The following is a 21,013-nucleotide window of genomic DNA, read 5'->3' as shown; positions in this document are numbered from 1 at the left end:
TTGAAAAGAAGGAGCCTTGTCAACCCACATCGTGTGGCCAAAGGAGGTCGGCCTGAATTATATCATTCTTATCCCGACTCCCAAGGCCCCTGGGCAGTGGTTGATAACTATCTACCCACCCGGACACCTTCTCAAACATAGGGCCCGTCTACGCCTGTCTTTGATCGTCTGAGGCCGGGCTGGGCTCCGTCTCTCTATTCTGTTACTCAGATTCTGGGACCTGATTTGACACAAACCACAACATACCTGCTAGAAGGATCGTTTTGCTGCCAAGAGTCCGGTAACAACCTCAGCTCTAATTACTTGTACCTGCTGTTTTTATTTAGAATTATGGGGAAAAGGAAGGCTGTTGGCCCGCCGGCTCCACTGGAAGGTATAAAAAAGCAGAAAAAACGACCTAGGAAAACAACTATTAAACCTGCCCAAGGGGAATCGAAATCACTCGATGAGATTGATCAACTTTTCGAGGAGGTAGAGGCTATACTTAACAGCGAACTAGGCACTCATGGCTTTTTGCCCTTGAAGAAGCCTCCACTCCAACCTAAAACGATTCAGGAGTTTTTTATCAAGAATAGGGAAGCCCGACCAGTAAATACTGGGGGTTCAACAGATTGTGCAGGGAAATCATCCGCTGTTAATGCCACTGCTCCCTCTTTCCTGCAGGGTATCGTGACTGGTAGCAGTATCTCCAATCACTTTCAAACCGAGGAGATTTTGCACATGGAGGAAATGGAACGCACACCCCTACCATTGAGTCCGGAGATAAGGCTGGTCCCTAATATTCCATGCAAAAATCGTTTCGAGCTTCTGTCTGAGGGAAGCGCTGTGATTGAGGTCCACGACCCTCTTACAGCTGCTAGGGCTATTGAAGCTGCCTCTTCCCTGCCTATTACTACTGACATGTGCTCTGATGTGTCTGACAATGCAGCTAAATTGCCCTTAATTCTCCAGAGAGTAGACGAAATTAAGAATCTAGTCTTGCAGCTAACTAAACTGCTACAAGGGAATATGGCCAAACTATCGGGATGCATTTGCCAGAAGACAGAGGCAGAAGGGGCAGGTGGGACTTTGGCAGCTGATTCTGCTACATTTAATACTAAAGCACGTGAGGGGCTAATTAATCACGCCCAGAGAGCTGGATCCCATAGGAGGGTCGCTGAAGGTAGTATACCTTCCTATATTATGAACCCTAGAAATATACTCACTGGGTGCAATAGTATCCCCCTCGGCGGAGACAAGACAAGGAACGGGGAAGATCCTATTGGAAGCCTCTTTGCCCCATTGAACCGTCAGTCTGCTTCAAGGCAAAATCCTACTTCCAATTCACCGATAAATAGGGACAGCCCTCTGTCAACCAATAGGAAGTTATTTGACAACCATCAAATTAAGGATCCAGCTTGCATTTTTCCTTCTCGAAGAACAAATAGTGCTTTAGGCGGGACTCCTAATAGTATTGGTCCTAGACACAGAGCCAACACTCTTTTCCTAAGCAACGTCCCAAAGTTGCCACCCAGGTCTGTTGAGGACCAAGAGTCTAGACTTAATAAGGTTATTTACTGGATACGCAATCGACAGGGTTGCCTTTCAATTATACGTTCGGACATTCAAAAAACAGAAAGATGGAGTCCCCCTGGGTCAAACCTCGATGTAATCATGATTGTGTTCCACGATAAATTCTTGGCAGACCAACTTATTGACTCTGTTGAACGCAAGGGACAACACAAAGAGCTAAAAGGAGGAGGCATCAGGCTGGCCGCTAATTTAATTGACCCAAAACAGACTCCTGTGTTTGTCCCAATTGCTAATACCAATGAGAGAGGCTCTAGGGAAGAAGGTGTCTTTCTGCATCCGGGGCATGTATGACTGTCTGCCCAGGAAGCCGCCTATCAGGATAATCTAGTGGCACCTTCAATAGACAAATTAGAGAAGTACCTTGCTATCGAGTCGAACTATAAGGATGTTCCATCCCCTAAACATGGGGCTGCATTGGGAACTAATGGGTTATCCATTATGACTTGGAATCTTGCGGGCCTTGCTAGGAAATTGGATGATGTGGACTGGGTTGCCTATATAAAGTCACAAGATGTGTGTCTCTTTCAAGAAACTTGGGCCGAGGGCCAACCAAGCATGGATGGGTTTCTTTCATTTAATATCCCTGCACTGCCTTCAGAGAAAGCAACTGGTCGCGCAAAAGGGGGTCTTTTAATCCTTTTAAATTCAAAGCTCCAATGCGACTATAAGGTTTTAGAATTTGATTGCCCCGACTTGATGGGTTTACAAATTTCTTTTAATCAAAATTTTAACATAATCTTAATTAATGTTTACGCCCGTTCTGTTGCACGTGGTACAGAATCACACATTTTAACTTTACTCTTTGACTTTTTAGACACGCTACAAACTAATTCCTATTTAATTATTGCAGGGGATGTAAATTGCACTTTCGAACCCTCAGCGTTTCTTAGTGATTTAACTGCGGATGAGGACGAATTATGGGGTATTGCACAATTGGATGGTGATAGTTATCCTCCACGCTCTCGTGTAGCAACTCAGCTTGCTACACTATGCTTAAAGTTTGGCCTAAGGGCCTGTAATGGTCGAACTCCTTCTGATTTAAACTTGGCACCGACATTCCTACGAGGTTCTGTGGCCAGCGTAATTGATTATTTTCTGGTGGATGTGCGTCTTTGGCCATTGCTGCTAGATATGAGGGTAGATTCAAGATGCGAGAGTGATCACTTTCCATTGTTGCTCACCCTTGCTGGGAATATCTTTGGTAGAACCTTGAATATGCAAACATCAATGGCCCCTCCCCCTATTTTAAACAATGCTTATACAAAGGTGAGGTGGCCAAAAGTCATGTCAAACCCCTATTTGCTATGTAAGATCTACCAAGTGTTCTTAGATAATCTGTCAGCCTATGAAGACTTCGAACCAGAAGCCATTCCACTTCTTGATATTCACGAAGATATGATGGTTAAACTTCAAAGTGTCTTTTATAAAAAGGTAGCCACGGCGAACCGGCAATATGGGGGTTCACCTAACAGCAGTTGGTTTAATGATGCATGCATGAGAGCTAAGACTGAGTTAAGGAAGGCTATACTGGCCGGGTATACGGGGGCAATCAAACAAGCAAGATTCACGTATAAAAAGATAATCCTACAATCAAAGAAAGCTTGGGAAGATGCTATTTGGCAGGACTTGCTAGATGCTACTAAAACAAACAACAATACGCTTTTTTGGGAACTGCTGACTAAGCACGAGAGAGGGGGTAGGTTTATACAAAGGAACCATATTCAACCTGGTACCTGGGTGGATCATTTCTCTCTCTTGTACGAAGGAACTGCCTCCACTGGGACTGTCGATTGTGAGAAAGTGGGATTATACCCCCCATTTTCACCCAATGCTAACCTTGCCACTTCTCCGTCCAGTGGGAATCTATTTAACTCTGGAAGCTATATTTGCTTTTCTCTAGAAGAAACTGCAGACGCCATTAAATCTCTAAAGACAGGTAAAGCCCCAGGCCCTGATAAAATTCCAGGTGACCTTTATAAATCAGAGTTACCCATCTGGACCTGGTACATTAATATGCTGTCAAACAAAATCGCAAAAGGAGGACAGATCCCTGAGACGTGGAAGGGTGCAGAAATTATTCCAATATATAAAAAGGGCAACGTAAATCTTCCAATTAACTACAGACCGGTCAGTTTAATTGACAACCTACAAAAATTTTTTGCAAAACAATTGTTAGTTAGACTGACGAGTTGGGTGACGGAGCAGCAGATCCTATCACCACTTCAGGCAGGGTTCCGCTCTAGAGTTAGCACGGTTGACCAGGCATTTAGGTTGACCGTGCTACACTGGAAATATGTAGTCTTGGCAAAGCAAACACTATATGTCACTTTTGTAGACCTGCGCTCTGCCTTTGACCTGGTACCTAGAGACAAGCTTTGGGGAGTGCTACACAAAAGAGGGGCACCATCTGATATCATTCATTTATTAACACGTATGCATGAAGGCACATACGCTCAAGTAAGATGGGGTAACCAAGGCGAACTGACTAACAAGTTTCCCATTAAAAGAGGTGTTCGTCAGGGATGTGTCCTAGCGCCACTTTTGTTTTCTTTATTCATTAACGAGGTGGTCCAAGAACTCATGACATGCCAGAATGATGCTCCCAGCTTAGGCAATCAGAAAATCCCAATTCTTCTTTTTGCGGATGACTCTCTATTGATCTCAAAGACCCCTATGGGGCTGCAAATTCTTGTGGATAGATTTAAATCATTCTGCTGGAATTTTGGTTTAGAGCTGAACTCGAAGAAAACAAAATTGATGGTGCTTCGCTCTGGCTCTCGTAAGAAGTGTACGATCAGGTTAGATGGAGCTATTTTGGACCAGGTTAGCTCTATCGACTACTTGGGTGTGAGGCTTACAGACTCACTCCTCTGGGACGAACAAGTCGGTAAGAGTGGCGGGCTTTTGCAACATCGGGCAGCATCCATATTACGCCTTTACAGGAATACGATCGCTAAAGTTGTGTCTCCAGCAGTAAAGATCTATGTGGCCAAGGCACAGGGTGCTGCTGTTTATGGTGCAGAGATTTGGGGCATGACAGATAGCAGTAGGATAACTAAAATTGAGAATAGCTTTGCACGGGCTCTATGTGCTTGTCCCACTAGCACCCCATTAACCCCCCTTTTTTTAGATCTAGGGCTTAAACGTATAGCCGATTTGATTATCTTACGGCCCCTACTATATTGGGTGAGGCTTTGGGTAGTTCCTGAACTGGCTATATATAAGTCTTCCCTATTAGAATTGTTAAAAACCTCTAACTCCATGTCCATACCATGGATCAAACACGTATCTAGTTGGTTTTGCATGCTAGGACTGAGGAACTTCTGGGAGAATCCCCAGCAACTTGTGAAGCCCCATGTAAAAGTATTGAAGAGAGCTTACTGGTCCCACATATGTAATAATTACATTTCTCAGAAATCGAATGGTCATTTAACTAACTCGTTTATTAATTTTAAATGGTACCCTGAGTTTGAACCATACTTAGATACAATACCTGATTTGTTAGGCAAAAGTTTGTATGCCAGATTTCGATTTGGAACATTACCCCTGAAGGCCTTAACGAGCAGATGGGGACCTAAGTCAAGCTCTGATACCTGTCCTGTATGTGGCATTCCTTCCGTAACAGTAGAACATTTTATGTTTTTTTGTCCCGCCTATTCAATCCCAAGGTTTAAATGGATACATAAAATCTGTAGGGAATTGAATTTAAGGAAATGTTTTCTAGCTTTGCGGATCTTAAAAAGCCACAATTCAAATGTGACAATTTACGCAGTAAGTAAGTTTTTAGCAACAGCATGGCGCATACGCACTTTTTATTTACAATGAGTTGAAATTGTTTTAAGACGGGCAAACATGGATCATTCTTTTTTTTTAAATTTTTCTATGACATTATGGTTTATATTATTATATTATATTGTATTGTATTGTATTGCTTTGATGGTCTGTTGGCCGAATAAAGCTTATGTGAAACACACACAGACCTAACAATTTCTGTTCAGGTCGGCTCACATGGGCAGAGAACCTCCCCCATCCCGTCAACTAGGGGCGTAAGGCAGGGATGTATCTTAGCCCCTTTTCTCTTTCTGATTTATATAAATGGGCTCTATGATTCACTTTTAAAACATGCAAAGGACATACCGAAGATGGGTCAGAGACACCTTCCAGTTTTATTATACGCTGACGATGCAGTTTTAATTGCCCGTACTGCAAACGGTTTACAGGGACTACTGGATGTATTTTACGATTTTATGCTGAATCTGGATCTGAAAGTAAATTACCCAAAGACCTTTGTTATGACTTGTGGCCCACGCAATACAAAGTCTAAACTATTTTCTATGGGAGGGCACACTCTTAATAAGGTCAAAGAATTTTGTTTTCTAGGCATGTACATGAGTTCTTCTTTGTCCTGGAAGACACACATTAATTTTAAGCTCTAACAGTTGATAAGGAACAATGAAGCAATGTTTCGCTTTTCAAATAAACTAGGTCACAGACCCCCTGCTCAGTTGAAAACTCTTTATAATTCCAAATGCACTGCATCAGTCCTTTATGGGGCAGGCGTCTGGGGCTATAATAAAATACCGTCTCTTCAGAGTGTAGAAAATAAATTCCTGCGCAGATTATTGTTGGTTCCAAAATGCACTGCAAACATAATCTGCCATGAAGAACTGGGTCAGTGCTTTTTGGAGGACAGGGTCTTTATGGCTCCCCTACTGCTGTGGATCAAATGTTGGTCAAACCCTATGGCAAGTTTGGTCCAAGACTGTATCACTGATTGTCTTCAATTGGAATACTCAAATAGGATTCCCTGGCTTATGTTTCTGCAAAACTCCTTTGAGAACCTAGGGCTTAGATATATGTTTGATGATCCCCATCTATTAACCACAAACTCTAGGTCTGTTTTGAAGTCTACTTATTCCAAGCACATATCAGAGCTGAGATTTTATAGTTCCCTGAAATTGAAATCTTTCGATTCTTATTCTCGGATTGTGACTGTTCCATGCCTTGAACCCTATTTGTCTTGGTTTTCAAGTTTTAAAATAATTTCCTTTTTAACACTTTTTAGACTTAATCTAATTCATTTTAAGGTAGCTTTCCCTGAACCATGTTTCTGGAAAAAGGATTTACCGCTTTGTCACTGTGACTCCAAATCAACCCAGAGCACTTTGCATTTTTTTCTTTTTTGCCCTTTATATGCTGCACCTAGAGGGGCCTTTATTTTACCCACGTTACGTCTTTTTAGACCTATTCATTATAAGGAAGCCCTGCTATACCTTCAGAGATTGCCTAATATCCAAATTTGTCACCATGTATTAGACTTTGTCACAGCTTCTTTACGTATTAGGAAAAGGCCTACTCCTTTTTAAATATTTTATGTACGTATAGTATATCTTTTTAACGCTAACATTTGTACTTTTCTGACTTTGTGATTTTTAATCATGTCTAGTATATTTATCTATGTATGTCAAGGGGTTTCAGATTGGATGTTCATCTGGTGCTTCCAGTAATGGTTTTAAAGTTTTATTTTACTATTTATAGATTGGGAAATGTGTCTTGGTTTGTACTTTTATGGCAATTGCCGAATAAAGTTATTTGACTGACTGACTGACATATGACTGCAATCTAGGAATCTCTGTCTGGAATACTCTGTCTATGTCGTCTAGGATGCCCTTCCAGTATCTCTTTAACTTGGGGCAGTGCCAAAGTAGGTGTATAAGTGTACCTGTGTTGTCGCACCCCCTCCAGCAAAGGCCCGACTTAGAGGGGTCCCATGCATTCACCCTTGCCGGGGTATAGTACCAATAGGTAGCCAGCTTATATGCCGTCTCTGTCCCTGACGTGTTGTAAGCAGTGTGATGCGCTCTATAATGGATACTTTCCCATTCTTCCTCTGTCAGCCCCCTCCCCAACTCTACCTCCCATCTCCTCTGCCCCTTGGATTTAGTCGGCCACCCTACCCCCTGCAGAAGTCTATACAATTCCGATATCGCCCGATTGTCATCTTTCTTTACCAGAAGCCATTTCTCAAACGGTGTAGGCGGTCTGTCTATCAAAGGCCGATTCGCCGGTAGAAGAGCCCAATGCCGAACCTGATAGTACATCAACCTATCTGCCTCCGTCAGCCCATCCGACTCCCTCATCTGGTCAAAAGAGATTACTCCGTTCGCATCCAATATGCTCCCTACCCTTTTGCAGCCCAATTCATACCAGCGGCGAAAATGCTCTACCTGTAGACCTGGGACAAAGTCGGGATTCTCACAGATCGGTGACATAGGAGATGGGAATGTAGTCAGACCGTGCTTCTTCGCCACCACATCCCACACACGGAGCGTCACGCCTGTAATCGGAGAAGAATAAAGCTCCGGTGCTCTGTGCCTACGCCGAAGCCAGGGCTCCTTCCAAATATGAGACCCAGCGACCGCCTGATCCATAAAGCACCAGTGCTTTTCAGTGAGCGGACGACTCCACTCCAGCAGAAAGTGCAGCCGAGCGGCTTGGAAATACCTCAGCAGGCAAGGGACCGCCAGTCCTCCCTCCTCCTTAGGACGGTACAAGTTGCTCCGCGGAATCCGCACGGTTTCCCATCCCATAAAAATTTCAGGATCGCTGACTGGAGTGTCGCTATAGTGTGTGGCGGCGGAGTCAGAGGGAGCGTTTGAAACACGTAAAAGTATGCGCGGCAATACTGTCATCTTCACCGCCGAACCAGGAGAGCTTATGTTTCCCCCATTTCCCTAGGTCCCGCAAAATCTCCCGAGAGAGGGAAGAATAGTTCAGGCTAGACATCTTTGCCACCGAAGTTGCCAATTCAATTCCCAGGTAAGGTACATGCGACGCTGACCAAATAAAGGGATAGCGAGACCTTAGACTCTCCTCATGCTCTGGGCGGGTTGACAAACTTAACACTTGCGACTTCTGCATATTCACTTTAAACCCAGAGATCCCGCTAAATGCGCTAAGGGCTTCCATGAGGGCCGGCAGCAAGACCATGGGATCAGCTAGAGTGAGAATCACATCATCTGCATACAAACTAATGAGGTGACAGTCTCCCCCAAATTTGACATCGGAGATGTGGGGATCATCGCAAAGGCGCTGAGCGAGAGGCTCCATGTACAGCGCAAACAACGGAGGGGAGAGCGGACACCCCTGTCGTGTCCCCTGACCTATCGGAAACAGCAATGAGAGAGTCCCATTTACTCGGACAGCAGCCTTAGGTGCACGGTAGATGCACCGAATCCAGGACCTAAACGCCAGACCCACCCCAAAGCGCTCCAGTACCTGGAAAAGATAGGGCCAGTGTACCCTATCGAACGCTTTCTCCGAGTCAATGGAGAGGAGGAGCGCCTCTCTATGAGATCTGTTAGTTTTATCAATTAAGTTTAAGAGCCGCTTCGTATTGTCAGTGGGGAATGAAGCCCACATGATTCGGGTCGGAGTCCAGGCATAAAGGGATTAAGGTGCTGCGCCAGGATGCCGGTAAACATCTATATTTAGAAGTGAGATGGGCCGGTATGAGCCATAATTTTCCGGGTTCTTCCCCGGCTTATGAATGACCGTGATGGTGGCCTCCAACATGCTGGGCGTGAGGGTTCTGGTCACCAGCAAGGAGTTAAAAAGCCACACCAGGAGGGGAGCCAGCTCTGGGCATCAAGTTTTATAGAAAAGCACGGTGAAGCCATCCGGGCCAGGCGACTTCCCAACCTTCAGGCGGGAAATCGCTGAGATCACCTCCTCCAACCTTAAGGGCTGGTCCAGGGCGGTCGCATCCCACTCATGGAGCGGGACGATATGACATTCTGCGAGATAGGCGCAAGGGTCCGCGTCGTTCCCCGTGTCTGCTGCATACTACTCTCTATAAAAATCAGCAAACACCTCAGCCATTTGTCCGTCCATTCGTACCTCACCCCGAGAATGGGAGTGCACCATCTTTATAGCCGTGGCCGAGCGCTGCGCCCTCAGATGGTAGGCAAGGAGTTTCCCAAAGTGATTACTCCCTATATAATATTTATGTTTAAGTCGAACTACTGCATACTCTGCCCTGTCCCAATCCAGCAGTTTCAGCTGATGACGCACCCTCTCCAACTCCCTCCACACTCTGGGAGCGCCAGTATGCTTATGGGAGTGCTCTAGAGCCGCCACTTTCTGTTCTTCTAACACCACCCTCTGCTCTCTACTAGCTTTATTTTCTTTGGCCGAGAGCGATTTCACCTCTCTGCGGACTACTACTTTCTGTGCCTCTCAAAGTGTCTCTAGGCTAGTCCTCCCATCGTCATTGTGACTAAGGTAGTCAAGGATCGCGCGATGCAGCGTCTCCTCCGCCACCAGGCTCTGCAGCATAGTATCTCGAATGCGCCAGCCCGGGGTCCTTACTCGCCCCCCATCAAGACGAGCCACCAACGTAATGGGGGCATGATCTGTCAGAGCTTGAGGCTCTATTGCAGTCTCCCTGATTCGGGAAGTAAACTCTGAGGAGGCTAAGAAGAAGTCTATACGCATATACGTCTTGGAGGAGGCCGAATAGAATGAGTAGTCCCTGAGCGTAGGATGCACCCTCCTCCAGACGTCCTATAGATCACAATCAGCCAGCCACTGTCGCCCCGCCGGAGTCAGCGCCCCCGTCTGCTCATATCGGTGCCCAGAACGATCCAACTCATTGTTCATGACCAGATTGAAGTCCCACCCCTCCCCCACAAGAATAGCCCTGTCCGTTGTAGTAAGCAATGGGGATATAGCCCGCCTCATGAATGTTTCTTGCTGTGTGTTAGGGGCATATAATGTGGCAATAGTGAAGTGGAATGTCTCAACACGCACCTTAATGGCCAGGAATCTACCCTTGATCTCATGACCTCTCGAGGGCAGAAAGGATCGCCAGCCTCTTTGCTGGACTATTAAGCCCCCAGACATTAAGGCTTAGACATTTAAGGGACATGCGTAATTAAGCAGGCCGCACGACCTAGGCAGGAACCCTCACCCAGGGACAGGAGACGAGGAATGCCCGGGGGTGGCCCGCACACATAGTAACAGTGATCAAGACCAGAGCACATAGGAATTTCGGGGGAAGCACAACAACATAAAACAAAGGCGCACAACAGGTGCATATCTAAACACACAAGTCCTCTATCACACGTCCAAAAAGAGGCAAAATCCAGACAAGGGTCGGCAACACTTCACAAGGTCGTCACTTGGTGTCCAGCGACCCCACCACCCAGGCCAGTCTCCAGCAGCTTCACTACTTGTTCTAAAAACAACCCCAGACAACTGCAGCGTCACTCAGGTGCTATCCGCTTTTAGGCACTGGCCCCAGCTGCAAGACTGCTCAGTACAGATTGCCTCTCCATCGCTTGTTCGTCGAGGATGGCCTCGGTTGCGTCCTCTTCCTCCCGTCGCCAACATGGGCGGTCCTCGGCGGCGGCCTCTTCGCGCAGCCCAGCGCCCCGCTCCTTCTCCTCCAAGTGTAGGATCCTACGCACCTCCTGCAATGATTTCACCTGACGCAGCTGCCCCCCTCACCCCCCCAACGAAACACAAGGCAGAAGGGGTGACCACAGGTATAAGCCGTACAATTTGCTCAGAGGTGCTCCGTAATGGGCTTAAGTTCTCTTCGCCTCTGCAATGTCCTCAGCGAGAGGTCCTGGAATAGCTGAAGCGGGTGCCTTCTGAACTGGACCGGAGAGAGGTTTCGCGTTCTCTGCAGAATGCTTTCTTTAGTCATGTAGTTATGCACACACGCGAAGATATCAGGAGGGCGCTCCCTGGTTCCTCCCATCCGACCCGCTCTGTGGACCTGATCCAAGGTGATCTCTTGCGTATCTTCTGGGCCCAGGATGGAGCGGAACAGCGCCGTAACAAACACTCTAATATCCTCTCCTTCCGCTCCGGCCGGAGCTCCCCTGATGCGTATGTTATGCCGCCTAAAGCGGTTTTCTAAGTCCTCTGTCGCCATCTGTAGGAGTTCCTGTTGCTCACAAAGACGTATGACCTCCTGTTGCAGTTGTTCCACTTCTTCCCCCCGGGAGATCTCGCTGTCCTTGACATTCGCCACCCTTCCCCCTAGCGAAGTAATGTCTGCACGTAGCTCCCTCAACTCCTGGGAGATATCTCTCCGAAGCTTTTGCAGGTCCATCCTAAGCGAGTCAAACAAGGAGGTGAGAAAACCTTTTGTGACTGGGGCCCCACCATCGTCCTCCGCCTCAGCCCGGTCCTCAGGCCCCTTCGCCATTACGGCTCCCTCAGCAGGCTTGCCCTGCGCTGGGTGAGATCTTGTCAACATCTCCCTCACTGACGGGCCCCTTTTCGGCTTAGAGGACGCCATCAGAATTCAGCTCACCAGCTGGCACAGGGACCAGCCCAGCACCAATCACTGTCCACACTGCTGCCCAGCAATCCAGTTCCCACAGAATCAGCACCTCTCACTGGAGCAGCCCGCTCTCGCCCTCTGCACTCGACTGTTCCCCCTCCTCTTCTTCGGGGCCGAAGTAGTAGGGCACTTTCTGTTGTAGGGCTCCACCAAGGCCCTGCTCCATCGAGCAGTGTGCACCCAGGCCATCGGCAGCCCGCTCTCCCCGCGGGCCAAAAGGCCCTCGCACCTCAGAGTCAGGGGGGTGGAGTCAGGGGAACTCCATCACCCCTTCCACAGCTCGCCGGGGGACCCACTCTCGCCCCTTGGGCGTCCGACGGCCTCCACAGGCCCCGGAAGACAGAGGCCACATGTCGCCTCTTTTGGTTGTTTATTTTTAGACCCCGAGTCTTCCTGGCACTCCCCGATCCTCGGGGGCGCCCTCACTGGTACCCGCTGAGTAGCTGCAGAGGCACGGGCGGCGGAGCACGCCACCATCTTGGCCACGCCCCTCCTTTAAATATGTTTAAAACAAGAATAAATGTTTTAAAATGTTTTTAAAAGTACTTTCGATTCTTGAAGGTTTTATTTCTAAAATGTAATATTTTATCATTGCAGAAGGTGTTTTTTGTAGCAACCGTTACTTTGTATATCATCAATTCGGAGTCTTGTTGCCAGATTATTATTATTTTTTTGCAACAAGCTATTTGAACTTTTTCCATGCACTGAATCATTATAACCAGCTAGGTGAACAAGAATGTTTCTTTTTGGAGGTCTTACGTGAAGTTGTGACTCAGATTGTATGTCTGCTTCATGCACATGTGGGTGGGATGGTTATGAATTCAGAGAGCATACCCATGAAGGAGAACGAAGACTACTCATAACTAACATTTCCTACTCCATCATGGGGTTCACTTGTATTCATTAACAAAGTAGAGTAACAAGGCTAACTTTCACCTATTGAGGTAAAGACCAGGAACACTGCTGTAAACCAGAAGACTATGCAGAGAGATTATACAAGAGGCTAGGTCAACAGGTCATCTGTCTGAAGAGAATGCTTTGCAAAAGTACTCCAGGTAGAGAACCTACAAAATGGCTGGCACTGGGACTTTGTCTGCTTTGTCTCTATGGAATGCGTCTTGGGTCAAGCTGGTAAGTCCTCTGCTTTCAGGTAGCAAGTGAAGCTATTGTGAACGGTTTCATAATTGACCAGAATGGGTGCTTTGGTTTATGAAGTGTCTTTTTTAAATACTTAAACAATATTACACTTAATGGACCGCATCCTCAAAGGTAAATGTGCACATATTGTTTTACTCACATGTAAACTTACTACTGCATCTAGCAAAAAAGTTGTCACTTTTTTTCTAATCACTACTTCTGATTGTAAATGCACTACTAGGTGTGGACTCGCTTGTCTCCTCCACCTCATAACAGGGTGAGCAGCCTGCTAGAACAGGATTTATAAATGAAAAGTTACTGTATCTAACTTTTCACAGATAGGCAGAGATCTGGACCGTCAGGACAGGGAATCTCCCTAGGATAAGTGAACAGAAAAATAAAGTTTAATAGTTATTTTAAAAAATTAGAAATATTTTATTGTAGAATAGAAATGTAAATTAACTTAAAACTTGTTTAAACAAAATATGTTGTTAATACATACCTAAAGTAATTTTAAGAAGTCCAGCACTCAGTATCATTTTCATAGTTAATATTTAGCTAATTTTATTAAAACTGGTGCAATTTTAATATATTTAATTTGTTTAAAAAAGTTTCATTTTATTTTTCTTAAACAAAAATGGAAATATTAGTTATTTGGTTTAAAAAAACAATTGGCTGAATTTTACGTTTACAACATAAAAATGCCTCTTAAATATTTAAAATAATGTAATTAATTTAACATTGTTTCTTTTTGTGTGTTCTTTCAATTCCATGTTCTCATTATTTTCTATGGGCACGTGTTGCAGTACAAGTGAGTGGCCATGTGTGTTGCTAAACTTACTTCAAGGCTGGCATTGTGTTCTACTGCAGCATTTATATAGCGGTTACTACTCCCTATGTCGGGTGCTAAAGCGCTTGTCTACATGGGTAGCATGCCAAACCGTGTAGGATGGTTGTTTGGAAGCATATGATCTTTGTTTTGATGATATGTGGGAAGTATTTCGATGCTGTATGTGATGACCTCCAGCATGTGGCAGCATGGTGGATGCTGAAGTGTGTGACGGTTTTCAGTATGCTGGTAGCTTTGAAAGCTCTGCATATCCCCCATGGTATTTCTTATTATGTGATCTGCTTAGTTGTTTACTGCACCAAGTTGTCCAGTCTGAGATTTTGTGTATTGTTGTGGTCTGGAATTGGCATAGTTGGAGGGAGACAAGTGAATCTGTTAAGAAGGGCATTTTTATCATCATCCCATATAGGAGTGGCTTTTTGCGATGTAAAGAAGCAGTCAGATTGTATAGATGTTTGGGAACCACATTGGTGGACTATGATAAAGTCCTTTGAATAGTCCAGCGACGTGTGACAGATCTCTTCAGTTATTCCACATTTTTATTTTGTGATGTTTAGCTTTTTGGCTGTACAGTGGTGGTGATAGACAACTTTCATAGCAGATGTCATTTGTTAACATAAAAAAGTACAAGTTACACATTGCTGCAGAGTACTGCGTATTATGGCCTTAGTATTATTGTGGGCCATGACAGTTATGTATGCAAGTACATAACTATATACCACCATGGCTAACCATAAGTCAGTCCTTCTGAGCTTACCTGCATATCGTGCGCGCGCTGCCTGGTCTTCTGAAGGCTCTCTGAGTTGCTGAGAGCCCCCTTCGACTACCCTCCTGGGTTGAGTCCACCAGGTCCCTTCTGGTCCCGGGCAGCGCCATTTTCCGCTAACCGCGAGCTTTGCGTGTGCTAAGGCTTTTTGGCAGAATCCAGTGACGCAAACTAGACTGCAATCTTCCATCCGGGGTGGGCATCATCTGCACCAACCAGGAACCCGCATCCATCTTCTTGGGTGCAGTACTGACTGCTGTTCTTCACCGGTGGTTCTTCTTTTGCACCTTTTTTCGGGTTAGCAGGGGCTCCTGTTCTCCCTGGATTCTTCAGAGCTTATTGGACTTTTCCCCTTCTTCCACAGGTCTTCAGGTCCAGGAATCCACTGTTGGTGTCTTGCAGTCTCTTCTGGTGCATTATCTTCTTTCTTGTGTTCTAGGGAAGTAACTGTGATTTACTCCTGCTTTCCTGGGCTCTGTGGTGGGTTCTATTACTTAACTTTGGTGTTTTCTAATATTTCGAAGCGCACGTCCATGAATCCACTGTTGGTGTCTTGCAGTCTCTTTTGGTTCTTGCATTATCTTCTTTCTCATGTTCTTGTGTGTTATAGGGATGTTACTGTGATATATTCCTGCTTTCCTGGGCTCTGTGGTGGGTTCTATTACTTACCTTTGGTGTTTTCAAATACTCCCAGCGCCCCTCTACACACTAAACTTGCCTAGGTGGGAAACCGACATTCGCATTCCACTATTTTAGTATATGTTTTTTGTTCCACCTAGGCCCATTTGTAACTTTTGCAATATTCACTATTTGCACTGTTTTCGAACTGTTTTTGCACCCGTTTTTGCATACTAGTTTATATAGTTTGTGTATGACTTACCTTCTAAGGGAGTATAGTCTTTAAGTATTTTTGACATTTGTGTGACCAAAATAAAGTACCTTTATCTTTGTAACACTGAGTATTTTCTTTCATGTGTGTGACTACAGTGGTATTGCATGAGCTTTGCACGTGTCCCAGATAAGCTTTGGCTGCTCAGCTTCCGCTACCCCTAGATAGTTTGGCTTTTAGACACTGCCTACATTTCACAAATAAGGGATAACTGGCCCTGGTATAAGATGTAAGTACCACAGGTACCCACTACAAACCAGGCCAGCCTCCTACACTCTTCTAGCTGTACTCCATGTTAACTGACAGCCTTTTTTATGACCTGGTTGTATAGGCCAATGTCATCTGGAGGCGAAGGCCTCAATAGATAATAGTCTACTTCCTCCTCTGGGGAGTCCATTTCCAGCTTTTGCCATTGGGTATCAGTGTAATCTGAGCCCTGGCACAAAGCCCAGTACTTCTTGCTCAGACAAGATCTCTTCTTCCTCCTTCTGTGGTTCAGGTGTTAAAGGAGGTTTAATTTCTTCCACAGCCTTCTTGCCATGATCATTTGGCGTGGATGCTTTGGGAGGAATTCTAAATTATTTCAATGTTGCAAAGTCTTTCTTTTTCTGAAGCACCATGGCCATTTCTGCCTTGATTTCCACCAAGCATTCCTCTGGGCCGAGAATCAACGTTGATTTTCTCTTTGACGACAAAACGGTTGTTGAGCTTCTTTGCTCTTCGCGAGACCGTTGTCAACAAAGCATCTTTTCCTTATCAGTCTCTTGACAAGTGCGTTTTTCTTGGTGACTTTCCACTTAGGGTGTTCCTTTCAAGGGGTCTGAGGGGATCTGTCCCAAGGCCTTCCTTCGGTAGGCTAGTGTTTCAACGAATAGGCCCCATTCGATGCCTTTAAGTCTGTTTTACACATTTCAGGCCATTTTTTCAAGGTAGATGTGTCTTATCTGCAGTCTCTAGTCCTTCGAGCTTGCCTGGTCTTATATATCGACAAATCTCAGGTCAGCATCCAATGTTTCTCCTTTGGAGCCGTTTTGCTGCTCGACAGACCCAGATCTTTCAAGGATGGAGTTGGTTTCTATCCCTGCATGGGGTGCACCTCTCTCTTCTTCTGTCTCGCTTTCAGTGTCTTACACTTGAACCTGGCACAGGTGTTGCAGTCATCACTTTGGTTGTCGATCGACAGGCAGAGCTTGCAGACTGGGTATTGGTCCTTCTGGGACAATTTGTGGTGACGATTTGTGCAGGACATGAATGGAGTTTTCTCCATTTACTTTCAACAGGGAACCCCCTGTCTGGACATTCTCAAAATCATCAAGGACATTTTCTCCCTCAGTCTCGAAGTCTCCTCCAGTACCCCTTTCCTAATGTCCTATTCTGGATTTCTTCCTAACGTTTGGCAAAATTCTTCAGAACTTCTCACAAACCTTTTCCTTGCTTGCTTTGGAAAGTCTTCAGCCAAATATCCAGATCCAACGGCAGAATAAAATAATCTGAAGATGGCGACCAAAGGTGGAAGTTTCCGTTGAAGGGCATACAACATCACAGGAAGCAACAAATGGAGGATCTGTCGACGCCCAGCAAAACAAAACAAATAAATAAAAAGAGAAATCAGAAACAGGACTACAGAAGAGTGGAGAATTATGGACCCGACCACTAAATGGCAGAATAAACTACAGCATGTGAATCCAGAAAAGATTCACGCTGCACAACTCATGGGACTGAGATGAAGGATCTGAGGGATACAAGTGCCAGTGCGATTATGTTTGTGGCTAAACTGCTTTGCCCTGACCAGATCCTAGCAGAGGGTGTGCACAAGAAAGTCAACTCTGAAAACGTTACAAAGGCAAACCCAATGGCTGTGGTTGACTGAATGGGGAGGAGTTACTGACCCAAAGAAGGTAGCTGTGTCCCCTGCCATCCCTGTAGAGTGCTTACTAGGAATGAATTGGAAACCTCTGCTCTGACCCATGCAATGCTAGGTTTTCCTGAATGGGTGTGTGTTTACTACAAAAGCATAGAAGGCCCTGAGGAAGAGTCAGGGGTTCCTGGAGCCTGAAACCATGGACCAGGTGCCCAAAACCAAGAGGAGGGGCGGGAAAGCTGCCCGCCTAGCCTCCACAGGTACACAGACCAAGAAGGAACCCAAACCAATGGCGGAAGGCCTGGTGCCAGCAGACACTGCTCCTTGAGTCTTGACAGGACTGCTTTAGATGATGGTTCTGCCTCTCCATGACCGAATTTCCCTCGGGATGATATGGTGAGGAGAAATTGAGTTCAACACACATCGTCCCTATGGTGTCCCTGAATGCCTTAGCAACAAACGCAGGGCCCTGGTCAGAGTGGAATGCTGCAAGCGCATATGTACCAATAAAGATCAGCAAACCTTTTATAACAGTTTGAGCGTCAGCCGACCACTGTGGCCATACCCACAGGAATCTAGAACAAGAATCTACAGCGACTAGGATGTATTTGTATGCACCATCCGGTTGGAGTGGACCACAGTGGTCCAGGTACACACATTGTAATGGCCTGCTGGACACTACGAGCGATGTCTGTGGTGGGCGTTTGATATTAGAGCCCTTCATTTGCTGGCAGATGTCACAACAAAGGATGTATCTCTTTGTCTGTTTGTATAGACTCGGCCACCAGAATCTTTTCTGTAAGAGTGTTACTGTGGCCAAAATACCAGCATGAGCAGAAGCGACACCCTCATGGGCTGCTTTTACTAGATCTAATCTCTGGTCTTCGGTGGGGATTGCTCGATCTCCAACCCCAAGAAGTGTTGCATAAGCAACATTCTGTGCACTGATGTGGTAAGAATATTTTGTAGGGTACCCTTTCGGGAGAGACTTGCCTTCAGCCAAAGCTTTCACAGCAGTCACTATTTCAATATCCAATGTTGTATGGGAAGGAGTCACTGCAGCCACAGAAGCCCTAGCTACTGTGTATTTGGCTGCTTCGTCAGCCAAAGTATTACCAGTAACATGTACTCCTACACGTTGGTGACCCAATGTATGTACTACATGGACGCACGATAGCTTATCCTTAAGATCAGCCACTGTCCACCACAATGTCTTGTGTTTTATGGTGCTCGCTTTAGAATCTCTAAACCCGTTCAGTTTCCCTTGATTAAGATCATCATTGTAAGACTGGACACAGTAATATGAATCACAGACTGTCAATGTCAGTCTTCTTGTCTCTTATTTCTAGCGCCAAAATAAGGGGTTGGAGTTAGGCTAACTGAGCTGCGAGTAGGTGTTATGAGGGTGGAAGACTCCATCCTTCATCACTCCACTCACGCCTGCGCAAGCGGCTGAGTATTGATGTTTGGTACCTACATCTGGTTGGGCTGAACCATCAGTATAAATGGCAGTATGATAGTTGTCTAAAGGCAAAAGATGTAGAGGAGGGGGGCACTCCTGTTCATATTGGAGAAATTCTTGTGTATGAAGTTTTGGATCAAACATATAATCAACATCAGTAGCTGTCAGAGAAGTCACCCACTGAATCCAGTGTGGATGTAATGCTTTAGTGACTGCCTCTAAAGCTGGCACCGGGGTAACGACAATGATGCGCTTCCCCTGGGCAAGTGGCCTCTCTTTTATGACAGCCATCTGAACTACAGATAGACTTTTTTCTATGGGTACAAAGCGTTGCTTTGCATTGGAGTATAAATGTGATTTATATGCTATGGGCACTGTGTCATCCTCATTGAAGGTGACACACGTAAAACCCAAGGGCACCAGCAATTATTCTGATGACCAAATTCTTTTTATTGTCACGGGTGTGTAAGGGTTTAGCTTCCAGCATGTCCTGTTGCAAATTCCTAAGGATGCGTGTGTGTTTAATTGTCCAGTGTCTAATAGAAAAATCTGGACGTATTAAGTCGTATAGTGGCTTGATACGCTGTGCATAGTCAGTAATGTATGTTCTGCCAAAATTAAAGAAACCAAGTAAAGACTATAGTTTCCTTAGCGTATTTGGTAGGTGCAGTTGTGCACACTTCTCTAGAAGTGCGGGGCCAGGCTCTTTCCTTCGTTTGATAGCTCGTATCCAAGGAACAATACACTGAGAAAGGCGATCTTGCTTTTCTTAAAGTTGAATTTATAATTGACTTCTGCAAACCCCAAAATTATTTGGTCGACCCTTACAAGATGAATGCTCAGGTCGTCGTCTGTGAGATAAATGTCATCCACATAGGATAGCGCCCCAGGATCAATATCATGTAATATTGATGTTACTCGGGCTGAGAACAGCCCTGGACTATTCTTATAGCCCTGGGGTAAATGGCAAAAGCGTTTTTGTGAGCCAAATGAGAATGCATTCAGGTCCGACTTTCTTCTGCTAAATTCTGGCAGAAGAACCCGTTGGAAATATCCAACGTTGTTTTGTATTTTTTGCACACTATGTTATTTATCAGTGCCATGCTATGTGAATTTTGTATCGCATATGTACGTGTATGACTGTTTAAGTGTCTGTAATCTAAGACTATTCTATAGGAATGGTCTGGCTTCGCAACCGGGAATAATGGATTATTCATTGCAGAGGCGCAGGGCTCAATTACTCCCTGATATTCTAGCTGAGTGAGGATCTCCCTCACTGAAGCCTTAGCCTCGTGTTTGACTGGCTATTGTGTCTGAGGCTAGGGTGTAGCCCTGATAGGTATTACATGATATGGAGAATCCCTGTACCAACCTACATGACTGCGGTATAATGCAGGTGTCTGCACTAGAGCTCATCGGACAGCGCAGGCTTCCTTTTCTGCTTCTGGAACAAGATTAGAGAAAGAAGGCAAAATTACATTTTCCCCATGTGGGAGCTTACGGACATGTTCGGGTGGCCAATAGGATGCCACAATTAAGTTTATCCCAAAAGATCACACCAATGGTGCGTTCCACGTCTCCCTCAATTTGGATCTTCAGATCATAAAGTCTATCAGGTGGGAATACGTGCTCGTCTGCTGTTTCAACTGTAACAAAATCACTAGTTGCTGTCGCATCCAGATGATCTTTCAGACTCTGGCAACATATCATGACCTCTGCTGCGGTGTCTAACAGTGTCACTGCCCACATCTTGTTCTTCAGCAATGTTCTCAAGTGTATTGCCATTTTTGACCGACAGTGCTGCCACCTTTTTCTACTTAAACTGTGCTTTTTGTTACGAAGTCTTCCATTCTTTCTTGACTCTAGACTGTGGTGAGTCTTTCTTTTGTTTCACGTATTCAGGATGTAGTTCTCTCGCTACACCTATCCGGAGTGTCCTGAAAGGAACGAGAGGGACGTGAATCAGTATATCTATCAGGAGTTCTAATATTCTCCCTATTTCTGAGAGTATATCTCCTTTCGGAGTTCTCAGGATGCGGAGAGTCTGCTCTCTGCTTCTGTCTGTCTTAATAATGTTTTGGCTTCTCCCAGAGCTTTTTCGAACCCTCTTAAGTCTGCT

General features: G+C 45.4%; 1 protein-coding gene across 2 annotated transcripts in view; it reads right to left on the bottom strand.

Annotated features, from left to right (window-relative positions):
- The window catches only part of NFKBIZ (NFKB inhibitor zeta), a 331,222-nt gene that overhangs the window by 10,168 nt on the left and 300,041 nt on the right, over nt 1–21,013 (bottom strand). The gene's annotated exons all lie outside the window — the stretch shown is intronic.

This window comes from Pleurodeles waltl, chromosome 8 (assembly GCF_031143425.1).
Source record: "Pleurodeles waltl isolate 20211129_DDA chromosome 8, aPleWal1.hap1.20221129, whole genome shotgun sequence".
NCBI classification, from domain to species: domain Eukaryota; kingdom Metazoa; phylum Chordata; class Amphibia; order Caudata; family Salamandridae; genus Pleurodeles; species Pleurodeles waltl.
Note: the sequence above shows the minus strand (reverse complement) of the source record. Positions and strands in the feature narration are given on the sequence as shown.